Source organism: Geotrypetes seraphini, chromosome 3 (assembly GCF_902459505.1).
Source record: "Geotrypetes seraphini chromosome 3, aGeoSer1.1, whole genome shotgun sequence".
Lineage (NCBI taxonomy): Eukaryota > Metazoa > Chordata > Amphibia > Gymnophiona > Dermophiidae > Geotrypetes > Geotrypetes seraphini.
The window spans coordinates 228,573,515-228,594,405 of NC_047086.1; the positions used below are offsets into that span (position 1 = coordinate 228,573,515).

Sequence of the window (20,891 nt, forward strand, 5' to 3'; positions counted from 1 at the left end):
AAGGTGGTGTTGGAGTTCATATAATCTTTCCTATTTTTGACCCCTCCTCATGAATTGAAGCACCAAACAATGTAGCACACCTTTAGACTTCAAGAATTCTCGTCCAACACTTCAACCTCAGCAAACCTCTTTTGTCAGTTGTCTCTATGCTTTAACCCAAACTGGCTGGGTCTTCCAACATCTATGAAGACACCTACCATGTGGATTTTCCACGTGGATCGCTTTCTGCTATCAGAAGAAGTATATTCAACTGAGGGATGTTAGTTGTATGCCACAGCTGCTTCTGTGGGAAATATTTACTCCTTCTCCTTCATGGACATTTGCAAATGGACATTTGTGTCAGGTAACACATCCATGAGCATTATTGCCTCAACCAACAACTCTGTTCAGATGCTAATTTGGGCGGCACCAGATGACAGAATGTACTGTAAAGTTAATGTTCTTTTTCTCATGTTTTGCTGCCTAATGATGTTCCGTGTTCAGTATTGCTTCCAGATAATTGGTTATACCAGTGTTTCTCAAACTTTCTCGAGCCAGGGCACACTAAAGGTAGTGGCCACAGCTCAAGGCATCCACACAGGAGCAGAGACCCTCCAGACAGGCCCTGAAATGCCAGTAGGACATGCCAACAAGGAAGTCTAACAAATATCAACTGAGTACCCCAACCACAGACCTCCCAGGCCCCACTGTATACCCACCCAAGCTCTTTCCCAGATCCCGCCTCCTTTACTAATTGTAATGCAATCTTTTCCATTCATTTTTCATATACACACAATATATATCAGATATAAATTCTCAAAACTGACACATTTCTATCACTATATTGAAAATAAAATAATTTTCCCTATCTTTGTTGTGTGGTGACTTTATTTTTCTGTGCTTTTAACTATGTTTCCAGTGCCTTCTTATCCGTTGACTGTTTTTCTCTCTGTCTTCACTTTCTGCCTTGCATCCATTTTTATAGAACAAAACACATTAAAAAAAACCCTCTCATCAATACTGGGCAAGTTTCCACGGATGCCCCCTTGTTGCCGCGGGACCCTTGAAAAAGAAGATATCTTCTTCCATCTCGATGCGGCCCGTGAGATACTTGAATGTCTCGATCATGTCACCCCTCTCTCTGTGTTCCTCGACTGCAACTTATCCAGCCGTTCCTCATACAGGAGATCCTTGAGTCCCGAGACCATCCAGGAGAATGGCCACCCAGATGGTCTCGGGACTGAAGGATCTCCCGTACGAGTTTTTTTTATTAGAGAATGACACGAGGACAAATTTTTCCCCATCCCTGTGAGTTTTGTTGCTGTCCCTACCCCAATCCTGTAAGCTCTGCCTTAATTGCATAAACCTCAAACACTTATAGTCTTAGAGACTTGTTCAGATGAGGACAGAGCTTGCAAGGATGGGGCAGGGGAAGGAAAAGAACTTCCTGGGATGGGAATTAGTTCCCGCGGGGAAAGGACAGGGAAAAATTTGTCCCTGTGTCATTCAGTATATGCAAATCAGTCTCATGCATAATTATTATGAATATGCTGAAAACCTGACTGCTGTTGGAGCACCCCCTTGGCTTCAGCACTACCTTGACTCAGAACTGCAGCTGAATAGCTACAATGCCTAATGGTAAATTGGTTCCCTTGAGTCAAGGCACATTTTCACCCAAATTCAGTATAGGTGTCTAAAAATACCAGGTGTGTGGTGGACCTTGTGAAAATAAAGCAAGAGGAGATTCCATATAAGTTTCAATAAAAAGAAAGTGAGTATTTATTTCACAATAGATGTTAAAATATCAAAACAGTAGTTCTGAAGTTTTTAAAAGCTGCTAGCCAATTAGAGTGCAGTTCAGTTAAACTCACATTAAAAACGGTTTAAAATTCACAGCTGTGAAGTTTGACTAATGTGCTATGAGGGGCACAATCAAAACTTTAAAATATCCAAACATTCGACGTTTCGTGGTCTTATCTTTTTCATACGCTGGACTATATTGGGATTTCGGGATTTTACTATGCGGCATTTGTCTCTCTGTATACCAACCCTACTGCTGCTCTCATAGTTATTGGGACGCTTTCGGATACTTTTCCCATTAGCAGGTTTTTTGACAGGCATGCCTGTTTTTTTTATTCATTTTTTTTCTATGGTATAGATATTTTGCATGTGTTACACACGCAAAATATCTGCCCCATAAAAAAACTGAATAGACAAACGGCTGAGGGCCCCCCCCCCCCCGACAAACACGATCCCCCCTGGCAACCCACAAATAGCAGGAGGGATGCCCACCACCCAACGCTGTCCTCCCCACCCACATGAATATGGCAGGAGGGATGCCATCTCCCTTCTGCCACCAACCAACTCGTCCTCGACCGGCATGGCACGGCACTCACCTCCCACCCCCCAACTGGTACAGCCCACCCCTGGCACCAAAAAGTTGGGAGCAGGAGGAGTGCTCAGTCCCTCCTGCTCCTTCGACCCAGTGACGCATCTGCCTGGACCTCGCCCCACCCGGTGCATCATGTGATGCACAGGGAGGAGCCTGAGAGGCCTGAGCCAATCAGGGACTTCCTTAGGCTCAACCCTAAGAAAGTCCCTGATTGGCTCAGGCACCTCAGGGCATTAGGCTCCTCCCTGTGCCTAAGGCCCAGACAGATGCGTCGCTGGAGTCGGAGGAACAGGAGTGGCTGAGCACATCCTCCTGCTCCCAACTTGGAGGTACTGGGGTACCGGGCCAAGGGAGGGAGGCCCCCTCCTGCTTCCAACTTTTTGGTGCCAGGGTAGGCCGTGCTGGTCAGGGGGTGGGCCGTGCCGGTTGCAGGAGGGAGGCCTACAGAGCAGGAGGAACTGAGCACCCCTCCTGTTCCCAACTTTTAAGTATGGGGGTGTCAGTTCAGGAAGTGCCAGTCAGGGGGGGGTGCTGTGCCGGTCAGGAGACTTAAAAAAATTTTTTTTTTTTTAGTTCCGATATTTTGCGGCCTATTAAAAAAAAAATAAAGCCAGCAGAAGCCCTGACAGCAGTGACAGGAGGCTGCTTCTCCTGTCACTACTGTAAGGGTCTGCGTATGCTCAAGGATCGCTCTCTAGCGATCCGTGCTGTGGGTGGGGGGGGGCATGTCAATGATCATCCCCATTTGTATGCAGGCCTTTTGTGAATTTGTCGGCCTGCATGCAATCGGGGGTTAGTGAATCTAGCCCTAAGTCGGCACTTGGACGTCCTAATAGCAGAAGTTAAATACTAAACAAGACTTTCCTCAACTGTTATCTGTGCCCTAATCTGATCTTATCTTGTGCTCTGAAATGCAACCTAAAATACTAATCTAGACTAAAACATTGTGTTTGTGGGATTGTACTTTTATTCAACAATTTTGGTCTGCATTGTGGATCTTTTTGGGTGAAATGTATCATAGAACAAGGAACCAACTCCCCATATTTATTAGATGATATGTCTGCTATCTTTGAAGGTACCAGAATCTCAAATCTTTTCCTGTATAAGGCAGCCCTCATAGCCAAGCATTGCATTCTGCAACAATGGATTTACATCATCCCTCAAATCTTGACCCAGTGAAAAAAAACAGATGCATGAACTTTTACGTACGTAGAGACTTTCTGTAGCATTTTGTGCACAATAAATGCAACGGAGATTTATACAGCTCTGGACACTGTTTCTTGATACTCTTTCTATTCAAGTACGCTCAGTGGTTTTACATTTAGATGTGTGACAGTTTTTTGTACCTTATCTGCACAGTACTATAATTCAGTACCATGTTGAGTTTGACCTGGACTTTGGGGAGAGAAAGAGGTTGATGGGTAGATAAGATGTGGAATAAGGGGGTAGAGGATTATGAAGAATTAGGGTATGGGAGGTAGGGGATTTCACTGGGAAGGGTAACAAAATGTAAAACTGTTATTGACATTGTTTCTTGCCTGTTTGTATTGGATGATGCAGTGAGTATTGTATTTTATTGTTTTTCTTGGCACTGATGTTGAATGACAAAGATATTTACACACAAAAATGGCACCACTAGTGGTAGTCTCACGTGACTATTGATAAGGATCATATTTCCATATGCAGCAATATATCCTTATATGGAAATATGACATTTAGTGGTAGTTACATCATTTTGAATGTGTCACAGGACTGGGCAGGAGTGACTGACATCACTCCTGCCACCAGACCTCCCGGATCCCCGGATGACCCCCTTGTTTCTTCCAGGCCACCAATAATTTTTAAAGGTAGCACCTATGGGAGGTAGGCAGATCTTGTGCAGGGAGGGCTTATGTCGGGGCACCTAGAAACCTGGGGGTATTCAGATGGACTGGACCATGCTGAGGTTGTAGCTTTAACCACTGCTCCACAACTAAGATCCTATGATTTAGCAATGTAGCGCCTACAGAGTTATAAAGAATAACCAAATTGATAGAACATCTAGGCTTCTAGCAGTTAGACTCTGCTTTAACTATGAAGTCACATGTGAAAAGATTATTCGGGACTGTCATTTTTACAGTTGGACATCTTTGCTTTATTAGATCTTATTTTTCTGAGAATCATTTCAAATTACTGGTCCATTAGCTGATCCTTCCACACACTGTTTATTTTGATGATTTTTACCTGGGAAATTGATTTTAGCTTTTGTAAAACACTTTTGCTAGACTGACTTTTACAGCTGGGAAATATGACAGTCACTCCGCTTTGATGAAATTACACTGATTACCTGCTAGACCCAGATTTGCTTTAGAGTGGTCTATATAATTTTAAATATGTTTTGAGGTTTTAGCCCAAAGTATGTCTCATGCTCCTTAGTAATCCTTGTATCTAAGCATTTACAGAGCTAGTATTGTTGTTTGCTCAAATTTCCTTCTATTAGATGAATTTGATTTAAGCAAAATTTTAATTCTGCTTTCCTATACCAAGCGACTAAGCTCTGGAACAGTCCCTTTTGACATTTAAAACTAAATTACAGCTTTTGGTGGAACTCTTTATGCCATATATTCAAAATGGAAAGGATAATTGATATACAGCAGGGAAATTTTAAAAAATTTCAGGGTATTTGGGAGCCATTAACAAAATATTGCAAAGATTGAAAGTATTGTATAGAATAAACATTAATTTTTTTTCCCCCCTTTGGTTCATATACGTCCAGGGTGGGGTGGGGAGATGGGAATATTTTATGATTTCTCTTATGAATAACTATAGGATACAAAGGAGAGGGATTATTCAATATAATTTAGAATCTGATGTAATATTAAGTGTGATTTCAGTATAAATGATTGTATTACTGGGAGCTTTAAAAATGAATAAAGATTAATTAATATAACAAGTTATGGGGAGGAGGGGGGAAATTATTGTTTTATGTATTAATTGTGTATTTAAAGTGCCTTTTTTGTAGTGTTTATATCTAAATTAATTGTTTGGCACTGTCAAAGTTTGAAAATCAATAAAGATTAATGGAAAAAAACAAAACAAAACTCAATTTCTTCTTATTTGAATTTTTGCTGTGCTCCCACAACTTTTTGCTCTGCAAAGCACTATATCAAGGACAACTAAGGACTCATTTACAAAGGCACACTAAAATGCCATGTGCGCTAGCCGCTACCACCTCCTCTTGAGCAGGCGGTAGTTTTTCGGGTAGCATGCACTAAAAACACTAGTGCAACTTTATAAAAGGAGCCTTAAGTATTTGAGCTTGTTTAATATTGTACCCCCTGGTATATGCATGTCTTAATTACTTTTCAGTCAACTCATATGCCAGTACATCTATTATTATCTATTATTTATATAAAATGGCATTAAAACAAATCTATTTTTAAAGGATCCCTCCAACTGGGATTGGGGGAACTAATAAATACAGTAAACTAAATAATCCCTTTTGGCCTCTTTCTTTGGCAGCTTCCCTTGAGGAGGACTTGATCTTGGAGAGAGATCAGTGAGTCTCTTCCAAGCTCCTGTAGAACTCTATTCTCTGGGGGAGCTGCTTAAGAGCAACTTTTGTACATTCCAGGCCATGGCGCATATCTGACCACAGAAGATACAGTTAGGAATGTCATGGTCAGGCCCATGGCAGTAAAAGTAATCACCGTGGCCATTCATGATTGACTTTTTTTTAAAAACTCTGTATTAATATTCCATTCAAAAACAGTGCACTAAAATATACATACAATTGACTTCAAGACAGCCCTTACAATCGATCAGTGAAATACAGTGTTCCCCCAGTCATTTGTGGTCGGCGGTTCGTGATCCCGGTCATTCGCGGGTATTTTCCGACTGCGAACCGCCGACAAGGAGAGGGCAGTGGGAGAGGCAGGAGAGAGCAGCCGGAGCACCGCAAGTGCAGGAAATAACTTGCGGTATGCTCCGACCGCCTCTTCCTGCACTAAGTAGGGCCTTATCCAATCAGGAGCTGCTTTGACATGCAGCCCCTGGAAGAATCTGTGGTTGATCCTGAATCAATAGCCCCATATGTCATGTGATGAGGGGAAAAGCCCCACCCTCCAATGTAGGTGGTGTTGGGTGGAATTTATCAGAATGAGAGTGAGAGTTGGAAAATTATCTGTGTGTTCCAGCAATAATGTTATCTTTAAATCCCATGTTTTATCAGTTATGTTTTTATTAAATTTATTGTAAACCGCCTAGATGTAGTGATAGGCGGTATATGAAATAAATAATAAACTTGAAACTTCTTCCTCGCTTGGAGGGGCGGATTTCCTTAAATGTTCCCTCCAATTCCACTAGTCAGGAAGACGACTTAAACTTCACCAAGAACACACTACCAGTGGTCACGTCAACTGTGATTCCCTCTCCCCCTACAATTCAAGATAAGGGCACCTATCTTTTCAATGTTACTAACACATTCTTTTCTTCATCCCAATCTCCATTCCCTAGCACTCAAAGCATGGTATCTCTCTCCCAAGTAGATGCTTTTGCATTCTCTGCAACACTGTTAGCTACCATTGAAGCATCTAGGAAACCTTTTCAAATGGACCCGCTTCACAAACTGACGTACTCTCCACTCGCTGGACCCAATCATTAGACTATCTCCTTCACCTTTCTAACTCTGGTCTCAAAACTACTTTAGTCAGGGCTCATCTCTGTGCTGAGTGTTTTTCATACTCCTCTGGACAAGAAACCATTAGTCTGTGCATTCCTTTGTGTCCAGATTCATGAAAGGCCTTTGTCATACCAAGCCAATTTTCCTTCATTTTATTTTCGCTGGGTTTGCTTAATTGTTGCTATTTTTCTTTCTGCTTGGATACTGCAATTTTGTAGTTTTCTCTTATGTTGCTTTTTTGTCTGCCTGTAGTATTCACAGTACACCTCTTTCTTCTCTTCATATTTCTCTAGCACGTACAGGTATTTAAATACTTCTTACATAAATAAGAATGTACCCAGATGTTTCTAGAATAACCCAAAAAAAGAGGAAATAGTTTCTTCTTTTAAAGATCTGAGGTCTTGAAGCTGGGAGCTACTTTTCTGTTAAGATTTCCTTGTAAATGTTGTATTAATTATCAAGGAGCTAAATATATGTTCTTTGAGTCTTCACAGCTGTTAAGATTTATAACTAGTAAAAATGTGATTTCTGGAAGCTCCTCTGTGGACCTACAGGTGGAAGGCTCCTGAATAGAATCTGGGTGGTAATCAGAGGTGTCGGGGTTTTTTCCTTACGAAGTTGGGTTTTTTTTTAGATTCTGAATTTGTCCGACTTCTTTAAGCTTGCTCTCTCATATATTGTGGACTAATTAACAGAACAAATGAAAAATATTTTCCTTATTTGTTTTTTTTAATATTTCTGATAACAATTGAATTTACTTCTGTTTATTGTCAATAATGATTATGATCAAGATTATGTAATACTAGTCGTTAAGCCCGTTACATTAACAGGTGCTAGAATATATGTGTGTCTGTCTGTCTGTGTTTCTTTATCTCTCTCTCCTTGGCCGCTGTCTGTGTCCTTCTGTCTCCCCCCCCCCCCCCGAGCAAAGCTGTCTGCCTCCAGCACACCCCTCCCCCCAAAGCAGCCCCCTTTCCCTCTCCCTAACTGTCTCTCCATGGCCCTCTTCTGTCTTCCCCCCAGAGAAAAGCTGTTTGCCCTAAGCACACCCCTACCCCCAAAAGCATCCCCCTTTCCTTCTCCCTGTCTCTCCATGGCCCCTTCTGTCTTCCCCCCAGTGCAAAACTCTGTCCCCAGCACACCCCTCCCCCAAAGTAGCCCCCTTTCCCTCTCCTTGTCTCTCCATGGTCCCTTTTGTGTTCCACCCACCCAGAGCAAACCTGTCTGTCCCCAGCACACCTCCCCCCAAAGCAGCCCCCTTTTCCCTCTCCCTATCTCTCCATGGCCCCGTCTGTCTCCCCCCAGCACACCCCTCCCCCAAAGCAGCCCCCTTTCCCTCTCCCTGTCTCTCCATGGTCCCTTCTGTCTCCCCTCAGCACACCCCTCCCCCCAAAGCAGCCCCCTTTCCCTCTCCCTCTGGCCCCCTGTATTGATTCCCCTGCTTACCCTCCCTGCATCCCGGCGTCTTCTGGCCTGCTCCAGGCCGCGATCATGGTGGCTGGCCCCAGCGAGCCTCACAAGCCACTCCCCAACCCGGAAGCACGCTCCCTCCTGACGCGATCCCGTGCGTCAGAGGGAACGTGCCACCGAGGCCGGAAAGCGGCCCGTGAGGCTCGCCAAAGCCGGCCACGATCGCAGGCTGCCCCGAAGAGAAGGATCAGCGGCAGCGGCAGCAGCAGCGGTGAGCGAGAGCGGGAGGTGAGATACTTGCTTCCGGTTGGTGAGGAGCTTGCTTTGGATTGGTGAGTGAGGAGGGGAGTGGCCAGAGTGATCCCTGGCCGCATTCTAAAATGGAACGCGGCCAGGGATCACGATTTTTCAAGAGCGCATGCGCGCTCTAGAGTTTTATTATATAGGATTGAAATGCTAATAAATAATTATAATATTAAATACTTCTTACTTAGATACAATTAGATTGTGAGCCCACTGAGACAGAGGGAAAAATGTAACCCTCATTTCTAATGTACAGTGGTACCTTGGAATCCAAACGCCCCAGAACTTGAACGACTTGGAATCCAAACCTTTTTTTGTAGTAAATTTTGTCTTGGAATCTGAACACCCTGCACATTGTATGTGTGTGTTTCTACCCCAGAATCCGAATGCTGCTTTGGAATATTTGTTAATATTTTACCTTAAAATCCAGTGTATTTACTGTTAAAATTTGAGTTTGTGGGACCCAGGAACGGATTAATCCAGTTTCTATTATTTTCAAGGGGAAAAATTGTCTTGGAACTCGAATGGGGTTCTGGAACGGATTGAGTTCGGTTTCCAAGGGATCTCTGTATTAGTATTGTAAACTGCTTAATAATCATGTACTATCAGTATATCACATATGATAAATCCAATCTAATCCAATCCATATCTAGGCTGAGACTGAGAAGGAAAGGCAACCGTTGATGCAGAAACTTGCATACACAATCAGCATGGGTCTTTAGACTTTGAGCTGTGAGAGAGCAGGGTCAGTCAGCCCACTAGTGTGGTTTATTATCTTGCTGGTTGGAGCAGTATACATGCTTTCTTATACACTTGTATAGTTTTCATGAGATCATTTTCAGTCTGAAAGCTACACAAGAGTGTAAGAAAGCATGTACACTCCATCAAACAAAATAATAAACCATACTAGTGGGCTAACTAACCCTGTTCGCTCAGAGCTCAAAGTCTAAAAATAGAAAGACTCATGCTGATCGTGCATACAAGTTCCTCTGCAGTAACAGATGTCTTTACATTCCTTCTCAGATGTACTGGCACATGAGGTTGTGTGATGTATGAAAAGGATCCTTGGTGTGAAGGAGCTGTGGGAGATTGAATCTTATTTATTTCGTTTTCTATCTTGTGCTCTTCACTCAAGCCCAATAGTGGCCCTACTTCCTCCTGGCTTTAAGGTGGAGCAGGCTGATTCAGTCTCCTGCTAGCTGCTTAATACTGAGGTGTAGCTGTTTCCCTATTGAGCCTTGAGAACAGTAAATTGAAGAACAAACTTGTAGTTTGGGAAGGGGGATGGGAGAATAGCTGAGAAATAGCTAGGCCACTAGTGCAAAGTAAGTTGGGGGTCTTTCTAGGGACTGGTGAAAATGAAAAATGCAGCTGGGAAAGACACAAGCCTTGAGGAGAGGGATCAGAGCAGGGCTGGCCCAAAGGTGTTTGATGCCTTATGACACAGGTGTCAAACTCAAGGCCCGCAGGCCGAATCCAGCCCACCTGACCACTTTTTGTGGCCTGCGGTGCGATGCAGCGTTTTCATTGCCGCCCTCCTGTGTTATCTTATTTATTTATTTGTTTAGATTTTTATCCCATCCTCCCAGTAGCTCAGAACGGTCTACAAGTAAACATACACAATGGAGTGTAATTGGATATATAAGATTATACAGTAGATTTAAATGTTTGGACATACAAGAGTTCTGGCCGGCTCCCTCCTCCTCACAGCCACAGTGTGCACAAATCCGTAAGCATTCACTCTGACGTTGCCCATTCTCCCAGTGGCCAATTCAGGTCACCAGTACCTGGCCAAAACTCAATGAGTAGCAACATTCAATGCTACCGATCCAGGGCAAGCAGTGGCTTGCCCCATGTCCTTAATAACAAGACTATGGACTTTTCCTCCAAGAAATTGTCCAAACCCTTCTTAAAACCAGCTATGCTATCTGCTCTTACAACAACTTCTGGCAATGCGTTCTAGAGCGTAACTATTCTCCAAGTGAAAAAATACTTCCTCCTATTGGTTTTAAAAGTATTTCCCTGTAACTTTGAGTGTCCCCTAGTCTGTAATTTTTGACAGAGTGAAAAATTGATCCACTTGTACCTGTTCTACTCCACTCAGGATTTTGTAGACTTCAATCATATCTTCCCTCAACCGTCTCTTTTCCAAGCTGAAGAGCCCTAAACTTTTTACTCTTTCCTCAGTCACACGAGAGGAGTTTCATCCTCTTTTATCATCTTGGTTGTTCTTCTTTGAACCTTTTTTAGTGCCGCTATATCTTTCTTGAGATAAGAAGACCAGAATTCAATGCAATACTCAAGGTGAGGTTGCTCCATGGAGCGATGGAGGCATTATAACATTCTTAGTCTTGTTAACCAACCCGTTTTTAATAATTCCTAGCATCTTGTTTGCTTTTTTGGCTGCCGTCACACATTGGGCATAAGTTTTCATTGTATTGTTTACAACGACCACAGATCCTTTTCTTGGGCGCTAACCCCCAAGGTGGTCCCTAGTATCTGGTAACTGTGATTTGGATTATTTTTCCCAATGTGTATCACTTTGTATTTGTCAACATTAAATTTCATCTGCCACTTGGATGCCCAGTCTTCCAATTTCCTAAGGTCTGCCAGCAATTTTTCACAATCTATATGCGTTTTAACAACTTTGAACAGTTTTGTATCATCTCATCTCACTCGTCGTACAGATCCCTGTGGCACTCCACTGTTTACTCTCCTCCATTGAGAAAAATAACCATTTAACTCTACCCTCTGTTTTCTATCCGATAACCAATTCCTAATCCACAACTAAACTTTGCCACCTATCCCATGACTAATTTTTTCAGGAGCCTCTCATAAGGAACTTTGTCAAAAGCATTCTGAAAATCTAGATACACTACATTGACCGGCTCACCTTTATCTACATGTTTATTCACACCTTCAAAGAAGTCAAGCAAATTGGTGAGGCAAGATCTCCCTCAGCTGAACCCATGCTGACTGTCTCATTACATCATGTTTGTTTACGTGTACCACAATTTTTAAAAATATTTGTTTCCACCATTTTGCCCGGCCCTGAAGTCAGGCTTACCGGTCCGTAATTTCCTGGATCTCCCCTGGAACCTTTAAAAAAAAATAAAAAAAATCAGCGTTTAGAAATACAGAGCAACTGGTTAACCAAGGACAGCAGGAACCACAACTAGATATTTTCACTTTATTGGAAACTTCTATAAAAGACTTGGCCACACCAGCAACAATATTGGCGACTGTTGCACTGGCACCAGATCAGAATTGGATTATGAAGATGTTCTTTAAAAATAGAACTAAAGAGTTTCTGGGACAGAAAATACAGATCTTTCCAGATGTCACCAAAGAGACTCAAAAACAGAGAAGGCAGTTTTTGTTATTGAAATCAGGTGTAATTTCAGTGAGGGGAAAGTTTTTTTTAGGTTTCCCTGTAAATGTATTGTTCTTTATGGCCCAGATAAATATGTTTTCTTTGATCTGACACACCTAACAAATTTTGTAGCTTTGAAACATCTTGAGAAAGGTAGAACGACTGGAATAATAACTGACTCATGATTAGAATACTCCCTGTAACTTCAGTCACTTATGTTTACTTTTTAAATTATTTTTCTTAATTATTAATATTCTCTGAAAGTCTTGGATCATAGATAGATAATTGTGGACTATTGATTGCTTAATATTGTAAGGGGAATATGTTATTTTTCCTTTTTATAAAATTATTTTCTTTTTTCTTGTTCCTAAATTACAATCTTACTGTACAAGATACTATGCTTGATTAATTTTGTGTAAAATGATAAATAAATAAATTTAAAAATCAGCGTAACATTGGCCACCCTCCAATCTTCAGGTACTACAGATGATTTTAGCAACAGGTCACAGATGACTAAGAGCAGGTCAGCAATTTCATGTTTGAGTTCTTTTAGTACCAACTGGTCCAGGTGATTTGTCACTTTTTAACTTGTCGATTTGGCTTAGTACATCTTCTAGATTCACCAAGATTTCTTTCAGTTCCTCTGCATCATCACCCTTGAAAACCATTTCTGGTTCAGGTAGATCTCTTGCATCTTCTTCTTCTTTTTTTTTTTATAAATCTTTATTCATTTTAAAGCCAAAAATAAGTGCAACATATTATATAGTCATTTTATACTTTAACAGCACTAAAATTCAATCAAAATTATATTCTATGACAAATACATATATCATCCCCCCTGCTACATATCCAACAATTTGCACTCAAATTAAAAATATATCTTCCCACCCACCCTGGATATGTATTATCAATGGGCAAAATCAACAATGACTCCTTACAGAATTTTGTCAATAGCTCCCAAATATTCATAAACTTCCTATAATGGCCCCGTTTTATGGCCATCATACATTCCATTTTAAAAGTGTGACATAGAGATTCCCATCAAAAAGTATAATTTAACCAATCCCAGTTTTTCCAGTTCCTCAAAATAAGTTGTATGGCAACCCCTGTCATTATAAAGAGAAGTTTGTTATTCTGAGCAGATATTTTGCTTTTAGCCCTCATTAACGTACCAAATAGGATGGTATTGTGCGTCAATGCCACTGGATTTTCCAATATTTTGTTCATTTGATTCCAGATGGATCTCCAAAATTTAAGTATAAAGGGACAATAGTACAAAAGATGATCCAATGTTCCAACTTCAAGATGACAGTGCCAGTATCTATTGGACAGAGTATCTATTGGACAGTATCTAACTTCTTTAATTGGACAGGGGTCCAAAATGCTCTATGTAACAAAAAAAACCATGTCTGTCTCATAGATGCAGACACCGTGCATCTCATCATCCAAGTCCAGATTCGTAGCCATTGAGACGCAGTAATCTGATGCTTTATCTCAATGCTCCAAATGTCACAAAGACCAGTCTTTTGTTTCTTATTCAAAAATTCAGGTATTAATTTGTACCACTGAGCGGCCTGGTGTCCAGGAAATCCGTCTGGAAGCATAGGACAGGCAAACTATACTGATTTTTAGGATTTTGCCAATCAGGGAACCCCTTCTGAATGGCTTGCTTCAACTGCAACCACCTATAATTTTGAGATGTTTGTTGCAGTCGTGAAAAGTCAAGCAGCTTTCCATCTGATACTACATCATCCAGAGTACGTATGCTCGTCTTCATCCAATGCTTCCAGATAACCTTGAATCCGCCAATTTGAATCTTGGGAGTTCAACCAAAGGGACTGACAGGTGGATTTATGAATCGGAATAGGTGTTAAATTATTAATAAATTTTAACATTTCTTAAGTGTCTAATAAAATTCTATTGTCCTTATACAACCTAGGTAGCTTGATACTCTTGATACAAAATGTGACACAATCTCAGTGGAGACAGGAGTTGCCATTCCAACCATAACCAGTCTGGAAGATTTTCCATGAGCTCAGGGAGGATCCAATACATACCCTGACGCATAATATAGGCTTGATGGTACTTATAAAAATTGCAAAAATTTACCACCACCACCACTCCCCCCCCCCCGAATTGGTTTTTGTAAAGATACTAAAGCAATTCTCACAACGTTCCCCAGCCAAATAAATTTAGTAAGAATACTATTTAATTTCTTGTAAAACAACCCCTGAAAAAACACTGACAACATAGCCATTTGGTAGCAAACCACAGGCAAAATCATCATCTTAACCTTTTGAACTCTCCCCCACAAAAACAGATGTAAGGATTTCCATTGTTCACACATTTCTGTGACCTTTAGCAATAAAGATTTTTCATTTACTGTCATCGTTTCTTCCAGCATTTTATAAATCCAAATTCCTAAATATTTTATACCCTCTTCCTTCCAAAGAAAGGGGAATGAATCAAATAATCCTTTTGGACAATGTACATTAAGCGGAAGAACCTCTGATTTACTCCTATTTATTTTATACCCTGAAAATTTCCCAAATCTATCAATCAAATCTAGTAAATGTGGAATGGGATTCCTCAAATGAAGCAAAATATCATCTGCATATGCAAAGACTTTATATTCCCAGCCTGCATACGGAATACCCTGAATCTCCTTTGCCTGCTGTATAGCCAATAACAAGTGTTCCAGAACAATATCAAACAGTAAAGGCCTAACTCCCCTCTCTCCAGAAGAAAACAATCCGAAAAAGTATTAATATATAATCTGGCAGAAGGGGAACTATACAAGGTTTGAATCATTTGTCTAAATCCAGAACCAATACCAAACCAATCCATTGCTTGATATATAAAGATCCATTCTACACGATCAAAGATCTTCTCTGCATCCAGGGATACAGAGAAAGCTGGATCTTCCATAGCTTTTGTTAAATTTAACATATGAAAAGCTAATCTAGTGTTGTTTGAAAAATGTCTTTGAGCAACGAACCCTTTTTGGTGCATACTGATAATATAAGGGAGAGCCTTAGCCAAGCATAAAGCCAGTAACTTAGCCAGAAGTTTTCCATCTACATTAATCAAAGAAATAGGCCTGTAATTTGAAACCAACGTAGGATCTTTATTTGGCTTTGGCAAAACTATAGTTAAAGATTCTGCCATAGTACCTGCAATACAACCTTTAGTCAGTTGAGCCTGATATAAATTTAACAAATGAGGTAATAGGGTGATTTATAAAACTCTACAATGAACCCATCACCACCTGGAGCGGATCCAACTCTAAGGGACCTCAATGCTGCTTGTAATTCTTTCATTGATGGTTTTTGCCGATGATGTTGGTGGAGGAGGTTTGAGCTTTTATGCCCTACCTAAAGAAAACCTGAGGCTTTTTATTCCGTTGAGAGTGAGCTCTCTAAATTGAATTAGTGGAGTACACTTGAGCATTGAATATTGTTCATTGATATAGGCGCATCGAGTTCCTTTTATATGCTCAGGAATTTTAGGCCCCTTAATTAACTTTAAACCCTCAAGTTCTTTATTTGAATAAAGCTCTACATTTCAAAAATTGTTTTAAGATATTTCCAATTTGAGAATGAGTTTCCCTATTTTCATCTGTGATAGCCACAATTTTTACTTTCCTTTTTTTAGCTTTAAGGTAATTAGCTAATACTCTTCCCACTTTATTCGAATTTCCATAATACAGAGCCTGTTGAGAAAACAACTCTTTCCTAGCCATTTGAGAGGAAATCTCATTGTATTTATATTTAGCTTTTAAGAGGGCCTGTAAAGTAGTTTGTTCTCACTTGTGTTCCCAATTGCGACTCCAAATCTTTAATATTTTGTTCCAACTTAGAAAATTCCATTTTAAGTTGTTTCCTAATGTGTGCCAAATATGAAATAATTTGCCCTCTCATGGTAGCTTTGAAAGCATCCCACAATGTTTCTAAAGAGATTTCCTCTGCGGCATTAATTTGAAAATATTCATTCATTTTTAATTGAAATTCTTCAATAAAGTTTGAATCTGCAAGCAACGTATTATTGAATCTCCAAACAGGTCTATTAGAATCTTGTTCCTCAAATGGCACCCAGATTAAAGCTCATTAAAGCCATTCTGAAGCCAAATTGTGAACGGAGTAGGAGAGAACGGTAATCTCCCTGACGCAGTCACTTGTTGGCAAAACAAGAGCCTTATTGGACATTAACAGCTAGTTCCTTATCTTCACTCCAACGTTGAGTTTGCTATAGCAGGAAGATTGACACACTGGATCAGGTATTATGTTCCAATTGCTGACACCTACAAAGATAAGTGGATTGTGCCTCTTGTTCTTTTTCCTTTTTTCCCTGTGCACAGTGGTGAGATGATTTCCCATTTTGAAAAATTACATTCTGAAAGTTTGTGGAGTTTTTTGCCTGTGATACAGAATTAGAACGGCTAAAAAACTCATTGGTTTGCCGTCTGCATATTATATAAAGTTGAGGCTTTTTCTCCACTTAAATGATTTTTCAGTGGGTACTCCCACCACTTGGCTAATAACATTTCTATATAATTTTTGAATTTATATTTTGTTATTATTAGTAGTATTCTTGAGAGACATTTAAATACCTATGTGGCATAAATACACGAGGCAAATCTCTTTCAATTGAAAAGAAACTCAGGGCATAGAATGAGATTAAGAGGCGATAGGTTCATGAGTAATCTAAGATAATACATTTTTACTGCAAGGTTGGTAGAGACAAACACTGAATTCAAAAAAGTGTGAGACAGGCACATGGATCTCTTAAGGAGAGGGGATAGTGGATACTATGGGAGGGTAGACCTGATTTATCTCCTAAACAGAAATCATTTTAAAATTAATAATTCTATACTGATTATTTTTGAGAAACATGTACTTTTACTATTTGTATTTTGTAATTCGCTGATTGTCAAGCTCTCTTCAGTGTAAACTGCCTAGAAGTCATAAGATTGTGGCGGTATAGAAAAATAAAGTTATGTTATATTATGATGGGCCCTGTGGCCTTTATTTGCCATCATGTTTTATCATGGGAACAGAGCCTGCAGGGAAAGGAATACTTTGTCCCTATGCCATTCTCTATGTAAAAACAACACATCTTAGACAATTGCCAAATGAATCAAATGATTAAAACAACTGCAAAAGCTGCTTTTGGATTTAAATGAACTACTGTTAAATGACATCATTTGTGTTTTGTCTGCCTTTGATGTAGCAACAAGAGCCTTGTCTGCTGCTCAGACTCCTATCATCTGCAACGTCCTTCCATCATGTGCCCAGCTGCTCAAGCATCTTACTGCAACAGATTCATCCATCTTTGCTAGCATCGAGGAACATTTCTAACATTTAACAGACACTTATTTTCCTGATCATCCACTACACAGTTTAAGTTATTCTACATTCATGTTTGAAAGTCAATCCAATTACTCTCCGGATTATGTAAAAACATTCTTTGGGAAGTTGTACCAAAACCAGATAAAAATGGAAGGCTCTATTTGTGATTTATACACAGTTGTACAGAATATTGTCCCTTTTTATACTTTAATAAAAAGATTTAAATATAAAATCACATGTTCGAGGCCTGTGCAAATGAGGACAGAGTCTGCGGGGACTGGGTGTGGATGGAGACAAAGCCTGCAGGGCCGGAGCGGGGATAGGGACAAACGTTGTCCCCCATGTCATTCTCTATCTTGAATCTACCTGTGAGAGATTAAGGGGTTTTCCCTAAGACTGTAGTTGTGCCACTAGGCAGCAGGGTGTCATATAAATCAGGGAAAACTACCTGTCTCAGAATGCCCTGAGCTTTGCAGCTTAGTGCCAAGATCCATTAGGGAAGAAATATAGTTCTGCCAAGACTCAGAGAGGTAGTACTTCTGGCTCAGACTGGAATAATTCAGGAGAGATTCCTGAGAGATGAGGGTCCAGAGAAAACGTCCACTAGAAAACCCTTAGAAGCAGAGGGATTCTTATGAGATTGAGAGAGTACCCTTCCCTAGCTGAGGAAAAGCCCTGGGAAGTCAAAAAATCTGGCAAGGACTATTAGAAGAGCTGACACTGCAAGACTTTTGGTATATTGCTGGCCAAGGTAAGCCAACCTTTGTTATACTGAGGATTGTGGATTATGTGTGGGTCTGACTGGGACCAGACCTTGAACTTTGTTTAAGAAAAACTGTTTATCCTTGAGCTGAGGAAGGATTTTGCCTTTTCAGAGCCTGTGAGGTAACAGGTTCAAGTCTGTACTTAATTAAAATTTACCGACAGGTCTGAGCTGTCATTTCCTTACTTTCTGATCAGTGCCTGGCTCAGACACTGCCAGGAAAGTAAGGTTTGACAGCACAGACACCCCCCCCCTCCCACGCAAATTAAAATAATAATAATACTAACAAAACCCAAATTGAAGATTGGCAGAAGAGATGCCCACTCTCTCCTGGTGTATTGCACAATTGCCCAACACTTACTTATGATGGCTGGCTGGAGGGATGCCTACTCCCTCTGGCCAGCACTCCAGCCTCTTCACAATGGCAGGCCATCCTCTCCCCAGAGCCTGAGGCTCTGACTGGCCCAGGTTGTTTAAGGCACCTCCTATGGGAAGGGTCTTAGATGTCTGGGCCAATCAGAGCCTTAGGCTCTTCTCTGAATGTACCTCTCCCACTGCCCGGGGGGGGGGGGGGGAAGAGGGGTTCACTTGACTTTGGCGTCTCAATTTGTGTTTCTTTGTGTGTGTGTGTGTGTGTGTTTATTCTATGCATGTGCCCATCACTATCACCAGCGATGAGCACATGCAAATTTAGTGAACCTTCGCTACTTTCCACCAACCTCATTTGTATGAGCGTTGTTTGGAGAATTACTCACTTTTTTAAAATCACTACAATAACGGCTGTGACAGCAGCCCATCGTTTTTGTTTTTTGAGTAATAAGTTTTGTTGAATAACCACAACAGCAAATACATCACAAAAGAATGCAAGAAAAACAGCAAGTAGCCAGTTCCCCAACCCAAAACATAGACATTCATACTGGTACCCTCCAGTACAATGCAATTCTAGCCAACTCAACAGTCCAACCACCCTGCCCCCCACCTCCCCCCATCCCAACAACCCAGCCACAAAGTCCCGAAGGATAGCATATGTGTGTAGAAAACCAAATACACAGCTAAAGAAGAGACAGGAAGGGATCCACAACAAATTAGATAGCCATTTCACATAAGGATCCGAAGCCTTCAAGAAGGGGGAAAGGCAATGATGCATTAATGCTGTTAATTTGGACATGTGAAATATAAAATCCAATTTCCCCAAAAAGTGTTGCCTGGTAGGCGGGTGCACCTGCTTCCATTTCGCAGCCAAAAGTAATCTGCCAGCTGTAAACACATGAAATGCCAAGGGCTGGCACAAACGCGTCAGCGCCCCATGAGGCATATGCAACAAAGCGCAACCCATAGATTTGCAAATTGGCTTATGAACATCTCTGAAAGAATATCAAAAACCATATCCCAGTAAGGTACCACTTTCGGACAGTCCCACCAAATGTGTAGGAACGTGCCCCGTTGCTCACACTGCCTCCAGCACATATCCGTCGTCTGCGGAAACATACGGTGTAAACGGAGAGAGGTAAGATACCACTGGTAGAACATCTTATATCCATTTTCCACTAGGGAACTAGCAAGGAGGTCCACCAGCGAGGAGCATAGGACTGACCCAATGTAGTCTCCCAGACCTGAATATATTTAATGAGAGGGGCAGATTGATTAGTTAAAGCCTTATAAAATCTGGCGATACGACCGCTACCCCAACTCCCACTCATAGCCCATTCCAACAGCGTTTCAGGAAGGAGTAGCTCGCCTAAGGCCCTACGCTGGAGAAAATCTCGTACCTGATGATAACGAAAAAAGTCCAAAGTCTCCAGATTGTAAGCCTCTGCCAATTCTGAATAAGACAAGAATTTACCCTCCTCAAGGAAATCTCCCAAGTCAGAAAGACCCTGAAGTGCCCAAGATCTATAATGTGGATCCAATCTGCCTGGCAAAACCCCTCTACCACCCAAAGTGGCGTGGATAGGAAATACCGCTGACCCGGAAGCAAACGAGTCCTAACCCGAGCCCAAATATGAAAGGTATGTGAGAGGAATGGATTGGAACCTCAATAGACCCCGCGCCTCAGCTAACAGCAACCAGGGCAATACCGTACACCACTTATCCGCTACATGAGGGTGTTTCAGCTTAACCCAACTTTTTGTACGATCTTTACACCAAGCCAGAAAGGCCTTTAATTGGGCTGCAACATAATAACGCTTCAAACAAGGAACACCCATCCCGCCATGATCTCTAAATTGATACAGTACGCTACGGTGTACCCTTGGGGGTTTGCTTTTCCAAATATAGCGAAATATCTTTCTAGAAAGGCTGCAAAAGAAAACCTCCAAAAGCAGAATAGGCAAAGCCTAGAAAAGATATAAAAGTTTCGGGAGTACCATCATTTTCACATTTTGGATTTGACCAAACCAAGAGATAGAGGAATTCTCCCACCTATCGAGATCCGCCCAAAGAGACTTAAGCAGGGGAGGAAAGTTCAGATCAAACAAAGAACGATAGCTAGAAGAGATATGAATCCCCAAATACTTAATGCTTTTAGCTGCCTACTTAAAGGGGTACCACCGCTGCAACTGGGCCGGTAGTGCAGATGACACCGAGAGATTCAGAATTTCAGATTTACCCATATTTACCTTGAATCCACTACACATGGCCAAAATAATCAAGTTCATCAATGA

General features: G+C 41.2%; 1 long non-coding RNA gene across 1 annotated transcript; it reads left to right on the top strand.

Moving 5' to 3' along the window:
• The first annotated feature begins 2,634 nt into the window (after window positions 1-2,634).
• Window positions 2,635-17,638, top strand: LOC117358028. Its single transcript, XR_004538931.1, has 3 exons — window positions 2,635-2,700; window positions 3,447-3,576; window positions 17,347-17,638. It is a non-coding gene; the product is annotated as an uncharacterized LOC117358028 (long non-coding RNA).
• The last annotated feature ends 3,253 nt before the right edge of the window (window positions 17,639-20,891 follow it).